This window comes from Dendrobates tinctorius, unplaced genomic scaffold (genome assembly GCF_039654945.1).
Source record: "Dendrobates tinctorius isolate UK_male_01 unplaced genomic scaffold, ASM3965494v1 ptg000038l, whole genome shotgun sequence".
Taxonomy (NCBI): domain Eukaryota; kingdom Metazoa; phylum Chordata; class Amphibia; order Anura; family Dendrobatidae; genus Dendrobates; species Dendrobates tinctorius.
Window position 1 is genome coordinate 2,227,224 of NW_027361706.1, and position 22,532 is coordinate 2,249,755.

The 22,532-nt window shown below is 45.0% G+C and overlaps 1 long non-coding RNA gene across 1 annotated transcript in view; it reads right to left on the reverse strand.

Annotated features, from left to right (window-relative positions):
• The window catches only part of LOC141088338 (uncharacterized), a 75,983-nt gene extending 57,269 nt beyond the window's left edge, over positions 1 to 18,714 (reverse strand). Inside the window, exons 1-2 of the long non-coding RNA XR_012231908.1 lie at positions 18,519 to 18,714; positions 17,491 to 17,610 (exon numbers count right to left, since the gene is read on the reverse strand). This is a non-coding gene — a long non-coding RNA (uncharacterized lncRNA). The remainder of the gene's footprint in view (positions 1 to 17,490; positions 17,611 to 18,518) is intronic.
• Between the last annotated feature and the right edge of the window lie 3,818 nt (positions 18,715 to 22,532).

Here is a 22,532-nt window from a genome sequence, read left to right on the forward strand (position 1 = left end):
TTTGGTTCAACTTCTATACTAATGCAGACACCGGTATAGTTCAATGTGGCGGCGGTGGGGGGAGTCGCCACTAGCGGCAGGTGGGCCCCCCCGCCTCACGGGCCCCATAGCGGATGCGTGATGTGCCGCTACCCGGGGGCCCCTGGGTTAGCGGGGAACCTAGGCAGCTGCCTGGTCTGCCTGCCCCTAACGCCGTTACTGCTCCTGGGACTCGCCATGGTGGGAGGAAAGAGGATCAGGGTGAGGATTCTGTGGTCCAGACTCCTGGCTAGTGAGACTGGACCGTGTGGAAGACAGGTAGTGCTGGGAAATACTGGAAGCATTATCTGCCATTTAACCAACCACCTGTTTGCACTGATCTGGCTTTAAGAGTGGTGTCCTGCAACCCTCTGCAAAATGGGACAGGAACCTACGTCTCATGGATGATCATGTTTGTTGTGTTCCCAAAGCATGCATAGTTTCACTTGGCCAACGGCTTTGGCCTCTGCGTGCACCATCAGCAGCACGTAAACTTCTCTGTCCCTTACCCCACGCCTTGTGCTTTTTTAAATTACGTATATAATTTATGCATGCAAATTTTCTGGTATTAATAGGTAAAAGAAAATATGTTGCCTTGAAAAGGACTTTTGTTTTTAGCTTACAGCAGCAGTATACCTATGGAAGGCCTGTAAGGCAATAAATCCTGCCTGTATGCCTCTAATCCAAAACTACTTGAGAATGGCACTTGAGCACCCGCGATACTCAATCGAGTAACGAGTGTAACCAAGCACCACGATCAGTGGCGTAGCAACTGTTTGTGGCGCCCGGGGCGGTCGAAAAATTTGCCGCCCCTTTGGTCGTTGATAATACATAAGGGGCTGGGGGCCCCACCTATAGCGTCAGACAGAGGTCCCCCACCAAACAGCGCCACACAGAGGGTCCCCACCAAACAGCGCCACACAGAGGACCCCCACCAAACCGCCACACAGAGGGCCCCCACCAAACAGCGTCACACAGAGGGCCCCCACCAAACAGCGCCACACAGAGGACCCCCACCAAACACAGTCACAAAGAGGGCCCCCACCTACAGCGCCACACAGAGGGCCCCCACCACATAGCAAGTGCCAACCATGATGCTACCAAAGAAAGGAAACCAAAATAAATGTCTCACGAAGATAAACCCTGTATACCCGTCATTGCGAGGTGGTCACCTGCCCAGGACCCCCATGTATTAGCAAGAGCTGTGTGGATTAAAGATGTTTGTGTATTAATACCACAAATATCTGGCCGTCCCCAGTAAAGGTGGATTAACAGCGAAACCCTGTCTGCAATGAAACAATCCAATAAAATATCACAGAAGAAAATAATAAATCCAAAACCTGTTGGTCGCGTTGCTGTACGTCCTGGTGTGCAGTAGCGTGACAGCGCAAACACCGGCACCAGGGCATCCAGAAAGCTCATCCAGCAATTTGACCATTCTGCATTTATAATGCTTTTGCTTAAATTCAGCTTACTTACAGATGTAGCAGAGCCATGTTTGTCATTTGGCATAACTCACTCATCTAATATATAAAGCTCAAAGTGTGTATGTATGTATGTATATATGTACAGTTGTGGCCAAAAGTATTGACACCCCTGCAATTCTGTCAGGTAATACTCAGTTTCTTCCTGAAAATGATTGCAAACACAAATTCTTTGGTATTATTATCTTCATTTAATTTGTCTTAAATTAAAAAACACGAAAGAGAATGAAGCAAAAAGCAAAACATTAATCATTTCACACAAAACTCCAAAAATGGGCCAGACAAAAGTATTGGCACCCTCAGCCTAATACTTGGTTGCACAACCTTTAGCCAAAATAACTGCGACCAACCGCTTCCGGTAACCATCAATACGTTTCTTACAATGCTCTGCTGGAATTTTAGACCATTCTTCTTTGGCAAACTGCTCCAGGTCCCTGATATTTGAAGGGTGCCTTCTCCAAACTGCCATTTTTAGATCTCTCCACAGGTGTTCTATGGGATTCAGGTCTGGACTCATTGCTGGCCATCTTAGAAGTCTCCAGTGCTTTCTCTCAAACCATTTTCTAGTGCTTTTTGAAGTGTGTGTTTTGGGTCATTGTCCTGCTGGAAGACCCATGACCTCTGAGGGAGACCCAGCTTTCTCACACTGGGCCCTACATTATGCTGCAAAATTTGTTGGTAGTTTTCAGACTTCATAATGCCATGCACACGGTCAAGCAGTCCAGTGCCAGAGGCAGCAAAGCAACCCCAAAATATCAGGGAACCTCCACCATGCTTGACTGTAGGGACCGTGTTCTTTTCTTTGAATGCCTCTCTTTTTCTCCTGTAAACTCTATGTTTATGCCTTTGCCCAAAAAGCTCTACTTTTGTCTCATCTGACCAGAGAACATTCTTCCAAAACGTTTTAGGCTTTTTCAGGTAAGTTTTGGCAAACTCCAGCCTGGCTTTTTTTTGAATCATATCTTTTTTATTAAACATTCAGGAATCAATACAGAAAGAATATGACATCTTATATAGCTAGTAAAAATTACATTGAGAGCAGATATTATTTAAAGGGTAAAACTCTTCCTGTGTAAGAATAAATAAAAAGAAGAAATCTCAAAACACAGATATTTGCATAAAATTGAGCCTATAAACAACATGGCTCTACAAATAAACAAAAATCAAAATTATACATCAGTGCCTCATTTCAGCGGGAAAACCATCCCCGCCAGCCGTGCCACTCCGCATCATATTTCGCCCCGCCCCCCACGGATATCAGGTCCAATCCACCCCAGCCCCCTCCCACCGCGCCACTCACAATCTACTTCGCCACAAAGGGCACTAGACTTTATTTTCACCCCCCAAGCATCTCCTCATCGCAAGCACAACAGCAACTGGTCCAACATCGCATCCCGTACCAGTGCGCCCGAGGGGAGACCCGTTGACTCCATCCATGGCTGCCAAATTTTGTAAAACTTTCTTAATGCATTTCTTTTTAAATAAGCCCCCCTTTCCAATCTGATGACATTATTTAGTTTATTTTTAAGCTCTGACAATGTTGGTGGCATAGGATCCAACCAATGATATGCAAGTATCTTTCTTGCCTGATACAGGATGCGTGCTATTCCCAGGGCCACTGCAGAGTCCGGGTCAACCCCCTCCTCCCACAAATTCAACAAACATAGACGAGGTGACGGTCGTATTGTGATATGGTATACTTGGGCTATGAGTCCCAGGGTCTGCCTCCAGAAATCCCCAATGTGCCCGCACTCCCACATAACATGCATCAAGTGGGCATCATCCTGCCCACACCTAACACATTGTGTATTGGGCCTAAGTCCCATTTTAAATAATAAGCTGGGTGTTTTATATACCCTGTGAATGAGATATATTTGCGAAAGCCGCTGGCACTCAGAAACCGCCATTTTAGGGACCTGTTCTAGAATATTGGACCACTGGTCCTCCGTCAGGGGGCCAACGTCCCGTTCCCACTTATTCTTAGCAGCAGTCAGTGGATATGTCTCCAGATGGGCAGGCAATAATCTTTTATATAATTCAGAGATAAGCCCCCTAGAAGACTCAGATGTAAGTAGCATATGTAGTGTTTGATTATGTGTCACTATCACAGGATTTGTCCTTCTCTGTTTTTCCAATGCATGTCTTAGCTGTAAGTACTGATAAAAGAAGACGTGCGGGAGGTGAAATTCTGTTCTCAATTGTTCAAAACTCTTAAGAGTATTATTTTGCAAAATTTGTGACACCAGATAAATCCCTTTATCTTCCCATCTTCCGAACCCCACCAGCTTTTTGATCTCTTGCAAATCCGGATTTCGCCACAATGGCCACAATTCCGTAGGCCCATTTATCTTCAAAAGAGACTTACCCCTATCCCACACCCTGAAAATCATAGCCAACGTGGGGTACCGTGCCCCATTTATCTGCCGTCTTCCCACCTCCAACCGGCACCCTGGATATTTCCATACCGATCCTTCCCTCACAATATCACCACCATTGTCACACGCCCCGTCTCTACCCCAACCCTTAAGATGTTGCATCTGGGAGGCTATAAAGTATATGAATGGGTTTGGCACCGCCAATCCTCCCTCCTCCTTCCCTCGCTGCAGTATCTCCAAGCGAATCCTAGCCTGTTTTTTCTTCCAAATTAATTCCCGGAATAATGTATTTATTTTTGCAAAAAAGTCCCTACAGATCCACACCGGAGAATTATGTATCAAATATAATAATTGTGGCATCATTACCATTTTGATTAAGTTAGATCTACCAATATTCGACAACGGCAGGCGACACCAAGTATGTACTTTTGCTCTAAATCGCTGCAACAGGGGCTCCAGATTCAGAGCCCGAAAATCCTTCGGGGCAGGACTAACAATTATACCCAGATACTTAAACCTCCGAACTACAGGGACCGGTATCTGCAAATCTGAGAAATCCGCCGGGAGAGGGTCTATCGGCATTAAAGCTGATTTGGACCAATTAATCCGAAGACCAGACCTCAGCCCAAATTCTCGAATGACCTCCATTGCCGGCAAAATCGAGGAATGTACCTTATCTAAATATAGAAGTAAATCATCCGCGTACAATGATATCCTCAACTCAACAGTTCCACATCTGAATCCCATTATTTCTCTGGACTTCCGAATTGCAACTGCCAATGGCTCCACCGCAGTAGCAAATAGCAAGGGCGAGAGCGGGCACCCCTGTCTAGTACCTCTCCCAAGAGGAAAAGACTCAGAGACCCTGCCATTAGCCCCAACCTTCGCCACCGGCGAGCCATACAACAGCCTCACCCAATTTATAAATCTGTGTCCAAAGCCCATTTTCCGAAGTACCGCCCACAAAAAACCCCACTCCAAACTATCGAACGCCTTAGCGGCGTCTAAGGACAAAATTGCTCTTCCCCCCAACTCCCCAGAACTATGTTGAATCCCCAAGTATAGTTTCCTAAGGTTCATAGATGTGGCTCTGCCTGGGATAAATCCCGTCTGATCCTTCTGTATAACAGATGAGATAACTCGGGACATCCTATTGGCGAGTACCTTGGCCAATAATTTAACATCTGTTGATAATAGGGAAATCGGGCGATATGAATCCGGAACCTCTGGATCCTTTCCGGGCTTTAATATTAAAACTATCAAAGCTTCCCTCATAGATGGCGGGAGGACCCTCTGCCTTTCAGCCTCTTCAAATACCTTAAGTAGCTTAGGTAGCAGTAAGGGTGCATAGGTTTTGTAAATCTCGCCAGGCAGGCCATCCATTCCTGGAGCCTTTTCATTTTGCATCTGACCAAGCGCCTCCTCCAACTCCTCCAACAGGATGTCCCGATCCAATGAATCCCTATCGCTATCAGCCAATGCAGGGAGAGAGAGAGCATCCAGGTACTGCTCAATCTCAGTCTCCGTGAGACTGCAATCTGATGTGTATAGTCGCATATAATACCTCCTTATCTCACTCACTATGTCCGCACTGTCTGTCACAGGACCACCCGAGTCCGTTTTTAGCCTATTGATATATGAAGATCCGTCCTGTGCTCTAATGACCGTGGCCAATAAATGTCCTACTCCCTCCCCCTCTATAAAATATTTTTGTTTGAGGAAATAACGTTTATTTGCTGCCGCCGACATGAGGTTTTCCCTGAGCGACCCCTGTGCCTTCTCCAAAGCGTTTTTAGTTTCCTCTGTCGGGTTGAGTATCACCGCAGCCTCCGCAACAAGCCTGGCTTTTTTAATGTCTCGAGGTAAGAAGTGGGGTCTTCCTGGGTCTCCTACCATACCGTCCCTTTTCATTCAGACGCCGACGGATAGTACGGGTTGACACTGTTGTACCCTCGGACTGCAGGGCAGCTTGAACTTGTTTGGATGTTAGTCGAGGTTCTTTATCCAACATCCGCACAATCTTGCGTTGAAATCTCTTGTCAATTTTTCTTTTCCGTCCACATCTAGGGAGATTAGCCACAGTGCCATGGGCTTTAAACTTCTTGATGACACTGCGCACGGTAGACACAGGAACATTCAGGTCTTTGGAGATGGACTTGTAGCCTTGAGATTGCTCATGCTTCCTCACAATTTGGTTTCTCAAGTCCTCAGACCGTTCTTTGGTCTTCTTTCTTTTCTCTATGCTCAATGTGGTACACACAAGGGCACAGGACAGAGGTTGAGTCAACTTTAATCCATGTCAACTGGCTGCAAGTGTGATTTAGTTATTGCCAACACCTGTTAGGTGCCACAGGTAAGTTACAGGTGCTGTTAATTACACAAATTAGAGAAGCATCACATGATTTTTCCAACAGTGCCAATACTTTTGTCCACCCTCTTTTTTATGTTTGGTGTGGAATTATATCCAATTTGGCTTTAGGACAATTCTTTTTGTGTTTTTTCATTTAAGATAAATTAAACGAAGATAATAATACCAAAGAATTTGTGTTTGCAAAGATTTTCAGGAAGAAACTGAGTATTATCTGACAGAATTGCAGGGGTGTCAATACTTTTGGCCACAACTGTATGTATGTATGTATGTATGTGTGTATGTATGTATGTGTGTATGTCCGGGATTGGCATCCGCACCGTCGCAGCTACAGCCACAAAATTTGGCACTGTCACACGTCTGGACCCCGAGAGCGTCTTAAGCTATGTTGTGAGGCGAAATTTTAACCCTGTGCGTTCCAATTCACCAAACAATTTTGCCCCTGCCTACATACTGGGGAAAAATTGTGTGCGCGTCAAGCCCCGCCCCTCATTATGATGTCATAATGCCCCTATTTGCATCCTGGGGAAGCAGTGTGTGCGTATCAAGCCCCGCCCCTCATTATGATGTCACAATGGTTGCCATGGCGACGCTGATGTCATCATAGGTTGCAAGCCCTGCCTCCGCTCATTATGATGTCATAATGGTTGACTATGGGATGGAGGATGTGTGATGGGTATATGGGCACGGGACTATGGGATGGTGGATATGTATGATGGATATATGGGCACGGGACTATGGGATGGAGGATGTGTGATGGGTATATGGGCACTGGACTATGGGATGGTGGATATGTATGACGGGTATATGGGCACGGGACTATGGGATGGAGGATATGTATGACGGGTATATGAGCACGGGACTATGGGATGGAGGATGAGTGATGGGTATATGGGCACTGGACTATGGGATGGAGGATATGTATGACGAGTATATGGGCACGGAACTATGGGATGGAGGATGTGTGATGGGTATATGGGCACTGGACTATGGGATGGTGGATATGTATGACGGGTATATGGGCACTCGACTATGAAATGGCGAATATGTATGATGGGTAAATGGGCACGGGACTATTGGATGGAGGATATGTATGACGGGTATATGGGCACGGGACTATGAGATGGAGGATGTGTGATGGGTAAATGGGCACGGGACTATGGGATGGAGGATGTGTGATGGGTATAGGGGCACGGGACTATGGGATGGAGGATATGTATGACGGGTATATGGGCACGGGACTATGGGATGGAGGATGTGTGATGGGTATATGGGCACGGGACTATGGGTTGGAGGATGTGTAATGGGTATATGGGCACGGGACTATGGGATGGAGGATATGTATGACGGGTATATGGGCACGGGACTATGAGATGGAGGATGTGTGATGGGTATATGGGCACGGGACTATGGGTTGGAGGTTGTGTGATGGGTATATGGGCACGGGACTATGGGATGGAGGATATGTATGACGGGTATATGGGCACGGGACTATGGGATGGAGGATGAGTGATGGGTATATGGGCACTGGACTATGGGATGGAGGATATGTATGACGAGTATATGGGCACGGAACTATGGGATGGAGGATGTGTGATGGGTATATGGGCACTGGACTATGGGATGGAGGATATGTATGACGGGTATATGGGCACGGGACTATGAGATGAAGGATGTGTGATGGGTATATGGGCACTGGACTATGGGATGGAGAATATGTATGACAGGTGTATGGGCACGGAACTATGGGATGGAGGATGTGTGATGGGTATATGGGCACGGGACTATGGGATGGCGGATAATTATAATTTGTTATAACTAACCACAGTTAGTAACTATGCCCGGGCAGCGCCGAGCTCTCCAGCTAGTTGTCACATAATAAGGCAATTGTTTTTGCATTGGGTCCTACTATATATCAAGCAATTGCATTGTGAGCAATTCCCTGGCAATCTTTCTTTTTTTTCCCCTCAGTTCTCATCAGTTGTGTCAACCGCCTGCTGTACGACATGCACAAGGGGTGTAAAAAAGTCAAGTCGTAAGGGTACGTAAAATTCAGGCTCCTAAACTGGGCTACAAGATGTGGAATGGGAAAGTGCTTACAATGCAATTGCTTCACTGCTTGTACAGCATGCAGTTATATGACACACCCAACTCTGCTATATCTGTGCATAACCACATCACTATTATCAGCTCTGAGCTGCTGCTGCAGAACCTCTTGGCAGGGATCACACATACAGAGGGCATGCAGCCTGGTGAAGCAGTTTTTTCCATTAATAATAAAAAAAGAAAAAAAAAAACTTCATGAGTTTTCTACTAGTTGCACATACTAATAGGATTAGCAGGGCTGCCCTGCTCTCCCCCCATGCCTGGGGCACAGATCCCTGCAGCAGAGCTTCCTGGCACTCTATAGCCCCTCACCCACACAGTGCCCCCAGCACAGCAGGGGGGCAGCTTACCTGCAGGGCAGGAGTGGGCATCAGCCTGGCAGAGGACTTGGTTCCCAGGCTGTACAGCTCCTGTCCCGGGCACATTCAGCATGAGTGAGAGCATGGAGCAAACCCTGCCCTGGATCCAGTGTATACACATCAGACTGGGCTGGCCTACAGCAATCCCAGCCACCCCCATAACTGGAGGAAGGAGGAGACCTCCAGCACTGCTGCACCATCCACAGCCAGGGAGACTGGGCGGAAATGAGTTCTCCCACAGAGGAGAGGAATTGCTGCGGCTGCTACCGCGCCGCCCCCACACACGTGCCGCCTGGGGCGGACCACCCCCCCTGCCCCCCCCACGCTACGCCACTGACCGCGATGCTTGATCAAGTATTGAGCAGTGGCAAGCAGGCTTGCTCATCACTTCTAGATACACCTCTGGCTCATACTGTATATAGGGGGCTATGTGTGGTCTCATACTATATACAAAGTGCTATGTGAGGGCTCATATTGAATATAGAGAGGCTATGTGGGGGATCATACTATATATAGAGGCTATGTGGGGGCTCATACTATATATAGAGTGGCTATGTGTGGTCTCATACTATATACAAAGTGCTATGTGAGGGCTCATATTGAATATAGAGAGGCTATGTGGTGGCTCATACTATATATAGAGGCTATGTGGGGGCTCATACTATATATAGAGTGGCTATGTGGGGGCTCATACTATATAGAGGCTATGTGGGGGCTCATACTATATATAGAGTGGATATGTGGGGGCTCATACTATATAGAGGCTATGTGGGGGCTCATACTATATATAGAGTGGCTATGTGGTGGCTCATACTATATATAGAGAGGCTATGTGAGGGCTCATATTGAATATAGAGAGGCTATGTGGTGGCTCATACTATATATAGAGTGGCTATGTGTGGTCTCATACTATATACAAAGGGCTATGTGAGGGCTCATACTATATATAGAGAGGCTATGTGAGGGCTCATATTGAATATAGAGAGGCTATGTGAGGGCTCATATTGAATATAGAGAGGCTATGTGGTGGCTCATACTATATGTAGAGGCTATGTGGGGGCTCATACTATATATAGAGGCTATGTGGGAGCTCATACTATATAAAGAGTGGCTATGTGGGGGCTCATACTATATATAGAGGCTATGTGGGGGCTCATACTATATACAGAGTGGCTATGCGGTGGCTCATACTATATGTAGAGGCTATGTGGGGCTAATACTATATATAGAGGCTATGTGGGGGCTCATACTATATATAGAGTGGCTATGTGGGGGCTCATACTATATATAGAGGCTATGTGGGGGCTCATACTATATATAGAGTGGCTATGTGGGGGCTCATACTATATATAGAGGCTATGTGGGGGCTCATACTATATATAGAGTGGCTATGTGTGGTCTCATACTATATACAAAGGGCTATGTGAGGGCTCATACTATATATAGAGAGGCTATGTGAGGGCTCATATTGAATATAGAGAGGCTATGTGAGGGCTCATATTGAATACAGAGAGGCTATTTGGGGGCTCATACTATATACAGAGTGGCTATGTGGAGGCTCATACTATATATAGAGGCTATGTGGGGGCTCATACTATATATAGAGAGGCTATGTGGGTTCTGACAACGTATATAGAGGGGCTATGTGAGGAATCATACTGTATGTAGGAAGCTAAGTGTGAGCTCTTACAGTATAAAGAGGTATAGAGGAGAGCTGTATATGGGCTCATATGGTATGTATGGGGTGTCAGCATATTTAATTCTGCTCAATATTAAGTTATAAAGTTATTATTACTATAAAATAATAATTGTAATTAATATGTTACTGTCTATCATGTAGCCCCTTGGGATAAGTAATAGCCCAACCCTGGTATATAGTAACATTATCCTACAGTAGCATGTCCACCTCCCCATCCAACCATCCATATAATCTAATCTTCTATAATACTGGGATATATGAGTTATTATTATTGATTTATCACTGTTCAAATCAGTAGGAACTACTCCGGAATTACAGTGTATGGTAACATTGTGTAAAGAGCTGCAGAGCCAACATTCCATCTGACAGTTGCAGACGGTGGAGAGAGATAAGTCGGCGCTATGTCATCTCTTGTTGTGTCCTTCATTTTCTTCTATCATCTATTTCTCATTTATTTTTTATTCATTAAGGAGTCTTTATTCTCTATAATACAAGCAGGTCCAAAATAAATAGTGAACCCCTCATATTAGGAGATGTCCAAATTTTACAGCCTTTCTTCCAACAGTAAAGAGATACATAGGATGTGACGGGATTTATCTTCAAGTACAGAAATGACAATGATTTACCGATTATCCATCACATTTTACTGGTTTCTGACTTTCTTGCTCATCAGGTCCATAGATTAGTTATAATTAAGAGAATCCCCTCAGCCATAACTGGAACATGACGACTTCTTGATTTTTAGGCCATGTATTGTTATAGAATCATCCAAATCTGGGAGATTAAAGTTACATCCTGTAAAGGGAACACATGTAACATGAAGATAATTATGTAATTGTCGGATGTTATAGAGACACATAGTAAAATACAGTCCAGGTCAAAAATATAAATCCAACCAATATTGGGAAATCCTTGTACAACACCGATGTATATACATATTAGCTCCATATGTAGTAAAACTATTCAAATATTCCCCCACATTGGTAGGATTCATATAGTTTGATCTCTAATATATTGGACAATGCACTTCAGTGGAAGTGAGGTTGTTGGATCCGCACCCACTAGCTGCTACTTGCGATGTCACGGAATGTGGTAATTGTTGGCTCTGCCCACATTAGCTGTTCCTTGTTATGTCTTAGAGCAGCGTTCCCCAGCTCCAGTCCTCAAGAGCCACCAAGGATTCATGTTTTCAGGCTTTCCTTAGTATGGCCTACGTGATAATTGCAGTACCTGCACAGGCAAAAATTCCATCACCTGGGCAATACGAATGAAATCCTGAAAACATGAACTGTTGGTGGCTCTTGAGGACTGGAGTTGGGGAACACTGTCTTAGAGTGATGGGATAGTTGATCCACCCAAAATAGCTGCGTCATATGATGTCACGGAAGATTATGGTTGTTGGCTTCATCCACATTAGCTCTTATTTTTCATTTCACGGAATGTTTTGGTTGTTAGCTTTGCCCCCATAAGACACTACTTGTGATGTCACTAAATGTTTTGGTTTTTGGTTTCACCCCCATTACCTTCTACTAGTGATGTCACTGAATGAATAAAAGTAATAGAAATGTTAAGCTAGTCCTACCTGTATGCCTCAAATTAATGGTCTTGTTGTGGATAAATTTTACATTCTGTCTTTATACTAATGATCACCCCAAAGACTTATAATAACGCACAATTTCATCTGCTTTTTAGGTGGAAATTGGTCCCCTTACCTCTTGTCCTGTCTGCAGTTGTACAAGTTGCACCAACATGTCCGCCCCTGTCCATCCCTGAATGGAGAGATAGGAAGGATGACACTACAGCTACAGAGGTGACCGTATGATAGCCTAGCTTGACAATCCATTTCTCACGAAGACCCTTTCAGCTTTTCAGACATGGGTGGAGCACATGATCTCTGAAAATAGGGTCCCACAGCTGCACCCCAACAGTTTGAGCATCACTCTTAGAAGAGTACATACCCTCAGAGCAGAAGGCGGCGAATCGCCCCTCAATGTGTCACTGAGGAGGATAGCATTCGCTAGGGATTACTCCGGAGTGGTGGTTGTGGTGGGATGCAGGTCTGGACAGATGTCGTCATCCTAGTAGATAGATAAAAATTTATATATGTCTGTTTATGCTTTAAATAGAATCTGTCATCCCCCCGTGAGACGTCTATGGCCTATTAATATGGGCATACAGGTAATATAAATGTTAAGATACTCCTACCTGTATGCCTCATATTAATGGTCTTGTTGAGGATAAATTTTAGATTCTGTCTTTATGCTAATGATCAGCCCAATGACTCATCATAACGCACAGCTTCATCAGCTTTGGAAGTGGAAATTGGTACCCTTTCCTCTTGGCCCGTGTGCAGTTGCACAAGTTGTACCAATAACATGTCCACCCCTGAATGGAACCATAGGAAGGGTGTCACTACAGCTACAGAGGAAACCGTCTGATATCCTAGCTCGACTACCACCTCTCCTGAAGACCCTTTCAGCTTTTGAGACTTGGGTGGAGGACATCATCTCTGAAAATAGGGTCCCATAGCTGCACCCCAACAGTTTGAGCATTACTCTTAGAAGAGTACATACCCTCAGAGCAGAAGGGGGCGCGTAGCCATTCACTTTGTCACTGAGGAGGATAGCATTCGCCAGGGATTACTCCGGAGTGGTGGTTGTGGTGGGATGCAGGTCTGGACAGCTGTCGTCATCCTATTAGATAAATAAGAATTTATATATGTATGTTTTATGCTTTAAACTGAATCTTTCCCTCCCTACCCGAGACGTATATGACTTATTAATATGGGCATACAGGTAATAGAAATGTTAAGCTAGTCCTACCTGCATACCTCATATGAATGGTCTTGTTGTGGATAAATTTTATATTCTGTCTTTATGCTAATGATCACACCAATAACTCATCATAAAGCACAGCTTCATCTGCTTTGGAGGTGGAAATTGGTCCTCTTACCTCTTGGCCCGTGTGCAGTTGCATCAACAACATGTCTGCCCTTGTTCACCCCTGAATGGAACCATAGGAAGGATGACACTACAGCTACAGAGGTGACCGTCTGATAGCCTAGCTCGACTACCCACCTCTCCTGAAGAACCTTTCAGCTTTTGAGACTTGGGTGGAGGACATCATCTCTGAAAATAGGGTCCCACAGCTGCACCCCAACAGTTTGAGCATCACTCTTAGAAGAGTACATACCCTCAGAGCAGAAGGAGGCGCGTAGCCATTCACTGTGTCACTGAGGAGGATAGCATTCGCCAGGGATTACTCCGGAGTGATTGTTGTGGTGGGATGCAGGTCTGGACAGCTGTCGTCATCCTATTAGATAGATAGATAATGATTAATATATGTACCTCATCGCCCGTGTGCAGTTGCACAAGTTGTACCAACAACATGTCCTCCCCTGTCCGCCCCTGAATGGAACCATAGGAAGGATGACACTACAGCTACAGAGGTGACCGTCTGATAGCCTAGCTTGACTACCCACCTCTCCTGAAGACCCTTTCAGCTTTTGAGACTTGGGTGGAGGACATCAACTCTGAAAATAGGGTCCCACAGCTGCACCCCAACAGTTTGAGCATCACTCTTAGATGAGTACATACCCTCAGAGCAGAAGGGGGCGCGTAGCCATTCACTGTGTCACCGAGGAGGATAGCATTCGCCAGGGATTACTCCGGAGTGGTTGTTGTGGTGTGATGCAGGTCTGGACAGCTGTCGTCATCCTATTAGATAGATAAAAATTAATATATGTCTGTTTATGCTTTAAACAGAATCTGTCAACCCCTCTGCGAGATGTATATGGCCTATTAATATGTGCATACAGGTAATAGGAATGTTAAGCTAGTCCTACCTCTATGCCTCATATTAATGGTCTTGTTGTGGATAAATTTTATATTCTGTCTTTATGCTAATGATCAGCCCAATGACTCATCATAAGGCACAGTTTCATCTGCTTTGGAGGTGGAAATTGGTCCTCTTACCTCTTGGCCCGTGTGCAGTTGCATCAACAACATGTCCGCACCTGTCCACCCCTGAATGGAACCATAGGAAGGATGACACTACAGCTACAGAGGTGACCGTCCGATAGCCTAGCTCGACTACTCACCTCTCCTGAAGACCCTTTCAGCTTTTGAGACTTGGGTGGAGGACATCATCTCTGAAAATAGGGTCCCACAGCTGCACCCCAACAGTTTGAGCTTCACTCTTAGATGAGTACATACCCTCAGAGCAGAAGGGGGCGCGTAGCCATTTACTGTCTCACTGAGGAGGATAGCATTCGCCAGGGATTACTCCGGAGTGGATGTTGTGGTGGGATGCAGGTCTGGACAGCTATCATCATCCAATTAGATAGATAAGAATTTATATATGTCTGTTTATGCTTTAAATAGAATCTGTCACCCCCCCCCGCGAGACGTATATGGCCTATTAATATGAGCATACAGGTAATAGAAATGTTAAGCTAGTCCTACCTGTATGCCTCATATTAATGGTCTTGTTGTGGATAAATTTTAGATTCTGTCTTTATGCTAATGATCAGCCCAATGACTCATCATAACGCACAGCTTCATCAGCTTTGGAAGTGGAAATTGGTACCCTTAACTCTTGGCCCATGTGTAGTTGCACAAGTTGTACCAACAACATGTCCGCCCCTGTCCACCCCTGAATGGAACCATAGGAAGGATGACACTACAGCTACAGAGGTGACCGTCTGATAGCCTAGCTCGACTACCCACCTCTCCTGAAGACCCTTTCAGCTTTTGAGACTTGGGTGGAGGACATCATCTCTGAAAATAGGGTCCCACAGCTGCACCCCAACAGTTTGAGCATCACTCTTAGATGAGTACATACCCTCAGAGCAGAAAGGGGCGCGTAGCCAGTCACTGTGTTACTGAGGAGGATAGCATTCGCCAGGGATTACTCCGGAGTGGTTGTTGTGGTGGGATGCAGGTCTGGACAGCAGTCGTCATCCTATTAGATAGATAGATAAGGATTAATATATGTACCTCATCGCCCGTGTGCAGTTGCACAAGTTGTACCAACAACATGTCCGCCCATGTCCACCCCTGAATGGAACCATAGGAAGGATGACACTACAGCTACAGAGGTGACCGTCTGATAGCCTAGCTCGACTACCCACCTCTCCTGAAGACCCTTTCAGCTTTTGAGACTTGGGTGGAGGACATCATCTCTGAAAATAGGGTCCCACAGCTGCACCCCAACAGTTTTAGCATCACTCTTAGATGAGTACATACCCTCAGAGCAGAAGGGGGCGCGTAGCCAGTCACTGTGTCACTGAGGAGGATAGCATTCGCCAGGGATTACTCCGGAGTGGTGGTAGTGGTGGGATGCAGGTCTGGACAGCTGTCGTCATCCTATTAGATAGATAGATAAGAATTAATATATGTACCTCATCGCCCGTGTGCAGTTGCACAAGTTGTACCAACAACATGTCCGCCCCTGTCCACCCCTGAATGGAACCATAGGAAGGATGACACTACAGCTACAGAGGTGACCGTCTGATAGAATAGCTCGACTACCCACCTCTCCTGAAGACCCTTTCAGCTTTTGAGACTTGGGTGAAGGACATCATCTCTGAAAATAGGGTCCCACAGCTGCACCCCAACAGTTTTAGCATCACTCTTAGATGAGTACATACCCTCAGAGCAGAAGGGGGCGCGTAGCCAGTCACTGTGTCACTGAGGAGGATAGCATTCGCCAGGGATTACTCCGGAGTGGTGGTTGTGGTGGGATGCAGGTCTGGACAGCTGTCGTCTTCCTATTAGATAGATAAGAATTAATATATGTACCTCATCGCCCGTGTGCAGTTGCACAAGTTGTACCAACAACATGTCCGCCCCTGTCCACCCCTGAATGGAATCATAGGAAGGATGACACTACAGCTACAGAGGTGACCGTCTGATAGCCTAGCTCGACTACTCACCTCTCCTGAAGATCCTTTCAGCTTTTGAGACTTGGGTGGAGGACATCATCTTTGAAAATAGGGTCCCACAGCTGCACCCCAACAGTTTGAGCATCACTCTTAGATGAGTACATACCCTCAGAGCAGAAGGGGGCGCGTAGCCATTTACAGTCTCACTGAGGAGGATAGCATTCGCCAGGGATTACTCCGGAGTGGTTGTTGTGGTGGGATGCAGGTCTGGACAGCTGTCGTCATCCTATTAGATAGATAGATAAGGATTAATATATGTACCTCATCGCCCGTGTGCAGTTGCACAAGTTGTACCAACAACATGTCCGCCCCTGTCCACCCCTGAATGGAACCATAGGAAGGATGACACTACAGCTACAGAGGTGACCGTCTGATAGAATAGCTCGACTACCCACCTCTCCTGAAGACCCTTTCAGCTTTTGAGACTTGGGTGGAGGACATCATCTCTGAAAATAGGGTCCCACAGCTGCACCCCAACAGTTTTAGCATCACTCTTAGATGAGTACATACCCTCAGAGCAGAAGGGGGCGCGTAGCCAGTCACTGTGTTACTGAGGAGGATAGCATTCGCCAGGGATTACTCCGGAGTGGTTGTTGTGGTGGGATGCAGGTCTGGACAGCTGTCATCATCCAATTAGATAGATAAGAATTTATATATGTCTGTTTATGCTTTAAATAGAATCTGTCACCCTCCCCGCGAGACGTATATGGCCTATTAATATGAGCATACAGGTAATAGAAATGTTAAGCTAGTCCTACCTGTATGCCTCATATTAATGGTCTTGTTGTGGATAAATTTTAGATTCTGTCTTTATGCTAATGATCAGCCCAATGACTCATCATAACGCACAGCTTCATCAGCTTTGGAAGTGGAAATTGGTACCCTTAACTCTTCGCCCGTGTGTAGTTGCACAAGTTGTACCAACAACATGTCCGCCCCTGTCCACCCCTGAATGGAACCATAGGAAAGATGACACTACAGCTACAGAGGTGACCGTCTGATAGCCTAGCTCGACTACCCACCTCTCCTGAAGACCCTTTCAGCTTTTGAGACTTGGGTGGAGGACATCATCTCTGAAAATAGGGTCCCACAGCTGCACCCCAACAGTTTGAGCATCACTCTTAGATGAGTACATACCTTCAGAGCAGAAGGGGGCGCGTAGCCCCTCACTGTGTCACTGAGGAGGATAGCATTCGCCTGGGATTACTCCGGAGTGGTGGTTGTGGTGGGATGCAGGTCTGGACAGCTGTCGTCATCCTATTAGATAGATAGATAAGAATTAATATATGTACCTCATCGCCCGTGTGCAGTTGCACAAGTTGTACCAACAACATGTCCGCCCCTGTCCACCCCTGAATGGAACCATAGGAAGGATGACACTACAGCTACAGAGGTGACCGTCTGATAGCCTAGCTCGACTACCCACCTCTCCTGAAGACCCTTTCAGCTTTTGAGACTTGGGTGGAGGACATCATCTCTGAAAATAGGGTCCCACAGCTGCACCCCAACAGTTTGAGCATCACTCTTAGATGAGTACATACCCTCAGAGCAGAAGGGGGTGCGTTGCCATTTACTGTCTCACTGAGGATAGTATTCGCCAGGGATTACTCCGGAGTGGTTGTTGTGGTGGGATGCAGGTCTGGACAGCTGTCGTCATCCAATTAGATAGATAAGAATTTATATATGTCTGTTTATGCTTTAAATAGAATCTGTCACCCCCCCCGCGAGACGTATATGGCCTATTAATATGAGCATACAGGTAATAGAAATGTTAAGCTAGTCCTACCTGTATGCCTCATATTAATGGTCTTGTTGTGGATAAATTTTAGATTCTGTCTTTATGCTAATGATCAGCCCAATGACTCATCATAACGCACAGCTTCATCAGCTTTGGAAGTGGAAATTGGTACCCTTAACTCTTGGCCCGTGTGCAGTTGCACAAGTTGTACCAACAAAATGTCCGCCCCTGTCCACCCCTGAATGGAACCATAGGAAGGATGACACTACAGCTACAGAGGTGACCGTCTGATAGCCTAGCTCGACTACCCACCTCTCCTGAAGACCCTTTCAGCTTTTGAGATTTGGGTGGAGGACATCATCTCTGAAAATAGGGTCCCACAGCTGCACCCCAACAGTTTGACCATCACTTTTAGATGAGTACATACCCTCAGAGCAGAAGGGGGCGCGTACCCCCTCACTGTGTCACTGAGGAGGATAGCATTCGCCAGGGATTACTCCGGAGTGGTGGTTGTGGTGGGATGCAGGTCTGGACAGCTGTCGTCATCCTATTATATAGATAGATAAGAATTAATATATGTACCTCATCGCCCGTGTGCAGTTGCACAAGTTGTACCAACAACATGTCCGCCCCTGTCCACCCCTGAATGGAACCATAGGAAGGATGACACTACAGCTACAGAGGTGACCGTCTGATAGCCTAGCTCGACTACTCACCTCTCCTGAAGACCCTTTCAGCTTTTGAGACTTGGGTGGAGGACATCATCTCTGAAAATAGGGTCCCACAGCTGCACCCCAACAGTTTGAGCATCACTCTTAGATGAGTACATACCCTCAGAGCAGAAGGGGACGCGTAGCCATTTACTGTCTCACTGAGGAGGATAGCATTCGCCAGGGATTACTCCGGAGTGGTGGTTGTGGTGGGATGCAGGTCTGGACAGCTGTCGTCATCCTATTAGATAGATAAGGATTAATATATGTACCTCATCGCCTGTGTGCAGTTGCACAAGTTGTACCAACAACATGTCCTCCCCTGTCCACCCCTGAATGGAACCATAGGAAGAATGACACTACAGCTACAGAGGTGACCGTCTGATAGCCTAGCTCGACTACCCACCTCTCCTGAAGACCCTTTCAGCTTTTGAGACTTGGGAGGAGGACATCATCTCTGAAAATAGGGTCCCACAGCTGCACCCCAACAGTTTCAGCATCACTCTTAGATGAGTACATACCCTCAGAGCAGAAGGGGGCTTGTAGCCCCTCACTGTGTCACTTAGGAGGATAGCATTCGCCAGGGATTACTCCGGAGTGGTTGTTGTGGTGGGATGCAGGTCTGGACAGCTGTCGTCATCCTATTAGATAGATAGATAAGGATTAATATATGTACCTCATCGCCCGTGTGCAGTTGCACAAGTTGTACCAACAACATGTCCGCCCCGTCCACCCCTGAATGGAACCATAGGAAGGATGACACTACAGCTACAGAGGTGACCGTCTGATAGCCTAGCTCGACTACCCACCTCTCCTGAAGACCCTTTCAGCTTTTGAGACTTGGGTGGAGGACATCATCTCTGAAAATAGGGTCCCACAGCTGCACCCCAACAGTTTTAGCATCACTCTTAGATGAGTACATACCCTCAGAGCAGAAGGGGGCGCGTAGCCCCTCACTGTGTCACTGAGGAGGATAGCATTCGCCAGGGATTACTCCGGAGTGGTTGTTGTGGTGGGATGCAGGTCTGGACAGCTGTCGTCATCCAATTAGATAGACAGATAAGAATTTATATATGTCTGTTTATGCTTTAAATAGAATCTGTCACCCCCCCCGCGAGACGTATATGGCCTATTAATATGAGCATACAGGTAATAGAAATGTTAAGCTAGTCCTACCTGTATGCCTCATATTAATGGTCTTGTTGTGGATAAATTTTAGATTCTGTCTTTATGCTAATGATCAGCCCAATGACTCATCATAACGCACAGCTTCATCAGCTTTGGAAGTGGAAATTGGTACCCTTAACTCTTGGCCCGTGTGCAGTTGCACAAGTTGTACCAACAACATGTCCGCCCCTGTCCACCCCTGAATGGAACCATAGGAAGGATGACACTACAGCTACAGAGGTGACCGTCTGATAGCCTAGCTCGACTACCCACCTCTCCTGAAGACCCTTTCAGCTTTTGAGACTTGGGTGGAGGACATCATCTCTGAAAATAGGGTCCCACAGCTGCACCCCAACAGTTTGACCATCACTCTTAGATGAGTACATACCCTCAGAGCAGAAGGGGGCGCGTAGCCCCTCACTGTGTCACTGAGGAGGATAGCATTCGCCAGGGATTACTCCGGAGTGGTGGTTGTGGTGGGATGCAGGTCTGGACAGCTGTCGTCATCCTATTAGATAGATAGATAAGAATTAATATATGTACCTCATCAGCGTCGGACTGGAACACCTTGGGCCCACCAGAGAAAATCATTCTTGGGGCCCACTACGTAGCTGCATAGAGTTAAAAACCAGACCACCAATTATGCGGTAAAACACGCTAATATCCGGGTATAATATAAGGTTGTACATGTCTTAATTATGTAGCAGGAGTTGGGGTAGCCCCCTCATATAATATAAAGCAGCCCCCTCACATAGTATAATGAAGCCATCTCATAGAATATAATACTGCCCCCCCCATAGGGTATAATACTGCCCTCCTCATAGGGTATAATGCACCCCCTCATAGGGTATAATACTGCCCCCTCATAGGGTATAATACTGACCCCCTCATAGGGTATAATACTGCCCCCCTCATAGGGTATAATGCTGCCCCCCTCATAGGGTATAATGCACCCCCTCATAGGGAATAATGCACCCCCTCATAGGGTATAATGCTGCCCCCTCATAGGGTATAATACTGCCCCCTCATAGGGTATAATACTGCCCCCCTCATAGGGTATAATACTGCCCCCCTCATAGGGAATAATGCACCCCCTCATAGGGAATAATGCTGCCCTCCTCATAGGGTATAATGCTGCCCTCCTCATAGGGTATAATGCTGCCTCCTCATAGGGTATAATACTGCCCCCCTCATAGGGTATAATGCTGCCCCCTCATAGGGTATAATGCTGCCCCCTCATAGGGTATAATGCTGCCCCCTCATAGGGTATAATGCTATATAGATATATAGATATAGAGTTAGATAGATATAGATAGAAAGATAGATGTAGAAATAGATAGATATAGAGATAGATAGTAGATAATGGATAGAAAGTAGATAATGGATAGATATAGATAGAAAGATTCATAGAGATAGAGATAGAGATATAAAGATAGATATAGAAAGAAATATAGATAGATAGATAGATCGATAGGTAGATAGATATAGAGACAGATAGAAAATAGATAATGGATAGATAGATAGATATAGAGATAGATAGCTATAGATAGAAAGATATAGAGATAGATAGATATATAGATAGAGATAGATAATAGATAGAGATATACAGATATAATAATAATAATAATAATAATAATAATAATAATAATAATAATAATATAGACATATATAGATAGATATAGAGATAAATATATATAGATAGATGGCTATAAATAAAAATAGATATAGAGATATATATAGAGATAATAGATATAGAGATAATAGATATAGAGATAGATAGATAGATAGATATAGAGACAGATAGCTATAGAAAGATAGATATAGAGATAGATATAGAGATAATATCTAGATATAGAGATATGTATAGAGATAGATAGATATAGAGTTAGAAAGATAGATAGATATAGAGAGATAGAGATAGATAGAGATAGCTAGATAGATATAAATAATAGAGATAATAGATAGATATAATAGATAGATATAGAGATAGATGGATAGATCAATAGATAGATAAAGAGAGAGAGATAGAGATAGATAGATAATGAGATATAGAGATAGATATAGAGATATAGTGTTAGATAGAAAGATAGAGATAGATATGGATATAGAGATAGATATGGATATAGAGATAGATATGGATATAGAGATAACAGATAGATATAGAGATAGATAGATATAGAGATAATATATAGATAGATATAGAGATAGCTATAGAGAGAGATATAGAGATAGATATAGAGAGAAACAGATATAGATATAGAGATAGATATAGAGATAGATAGGTAGATAGATATAGAGATAATAGATAGATATAGAGATAGATAGATAGATATAGATATAAAGATAGAGATAGAGAGAGCGGTAGATAGAGAGAGAGATAGAGAGAGAGATAGATACAGAGATCGATAAATAGATAGAGAGATAGATATAGATATAGATAATAGATAGAGATAGATAGAAAAAGATAGATAATAAATATAGAGATAACAGATAGATATAGAGATAGAGTAAGATAAAGATATAGAGATAGGTAGATATAGATAATAGAGATAGCTAGATAGATA